Source organism: Wasmannia auropunctata, unplaced genomic scaffold (genome assembly GCF_000956235.1).
Source record: "Wasmannia auropunctata unplaced genomic scaffold, wasmannia.A_1.0 LD336048.1, whole genome shotgun sequence".
Lineage (NCBI taxonomy): Eukaryota > Metazoa > Arthropoda > Insecta > Hymenoptera > Formicidae > Wasmannia > Wasmannia auropunctata.
The window spans coordinates 772,289-774,070 of record NW_012026842.1 but is presented as its reverse complement, the minus strand read 5'-3'; positions in this window follow the sequence as shown (position 1 = coordinate 774,070).

The following is a 1,782-nucleotide window of genomic DNA, read 5'->3' as shown; positions in this document are numbered from 1 at the left end:
GAGAGAGAGAGAGAGAGAGAGGGAGGGGGACGGATGTGCGGCTTGCAATTACCATTCATTACTTTGTTGGGGCCAATTGACATAACTGATTGGTATTCGGCACCCCGTGCCACCCTCAAAGGACCCTACCGACCGTCACGAAGGGGACTAATGCAGTTACGTTACGTCTGCGCTGCGAGCTACGTACATTTCCGATCGCATCGTCCGCACGCTCGCTTCACGGCGTCGCACGCGTGGAGCTAAATCAGAACACGGGATAGAGCACTCTTTCGAGGATTAATGCGATTTCGAAGCGTGGCGAACGTCGTGGATCGTATAGCGACGAGGATCTGATCCCGCCGGAGAAATATGTGTGCGCAGCCTTCGCGCTCTCTCCTTGCCAATTTATTTTATTTCTGTCTCGTTATTTTTCTTCTTGTCGCCTTTCGGCAAGCCGGTTCCTAACTGTTAATTTAATTTAGAACGTACGAGCTAGGCTTTTTAGTCCTCTCTCAAAGTCTGCCAATTGTATAGCTGTAAGATGCAGGATTCGCGTAAAAATTTGAACGAAAAACAGGCGCGCGGCAGTTCAAAACGCTGCACTGTCGGATAATTTTAAAAATCTGATAAATCAGATAAATTATGTGATTACCATATGATTTCTATATTGAGAAATCGATGGTATGCCACTATTTTATCCATTCATACATATCATAAGTACAAATAATATATTTATAAATATAACTTGAAGAAATTGAGGCTCGTATAATGAATAATCACACGGAAGGAACAATTTTGCTGAATCCAGATCTGAAAATAATTTTTGTTTAATAATCAAAATAATTTTGTGCGAAAATCAAAGTGATTGCTAGAATATCAAAACGTTTTATAGCAATGCTTATCAGTTTTAACATTCCAACAAATTATTTTGATGATTCAACAAAAAATTATTTTCAGATCTGTTTTTAGCAAAATTTTTAAACCTCTCAACAAAATCGTTCTTTCCGTGCATAAATAGCCAATAATACCTTTGCGAGCCGACACGGATGTTGGTGTGTAATAATTTTTACTGTTACAATATCAAGCCACATACAAATTGTGCGTCGCATAAACTGTCGGTCTTAAAACATAGTTCTTACATGAGGCCAGAGAATTATTAAATTGTTCGACAATTTAATTCGTTACAGTGGATTCTGGTCTCATGTAAGAATTGTGTTTCAAGCCGACAGTTTATGCGGCGCACAATTTGTATGTGGCTTGATATTGTAATAGTAAAAATTATTACACACCAACATCGACAACATCCGTGTCGGCTCGCAAAGGCATTATTGGCTATTTATAATATATTTTTATATTTCCACTATTTATCCAAATATTTATATCTTCACTGTCTAATCTGAAATCGAAAATCTTTTGTCTTGTTGCAGGATTCTTGCGCGGCAGGATGGTGTTGCGACGTAAATATTCTGCGTAACGCGCGCGCCGGCAACTTCCGAAGGGCGCCAGGTAAAGCCAGGTAAATAACAGCGAGTCTGTCAGTAGGGTAACTTTGTAATAATCGTTACGAGAGTAATATTTGCATCTCAATTACTATGCGCGAAGTGTATAGCGTGCGGCATACAACGAAAATACGTTCGCCGCGCAACCGATACACTCCCCTTATGCAAGTTGTGTTAAATCGCTACAACTCGCCGTTAATCAATCTTTCAAAACAACGTTGAAGTGCTACGGGGAGCTTGCAAATAAGTTAAGTTAAAATGAGATAAGCACATATAGGAACCTGACTTAAAGCCACTCTCGCCC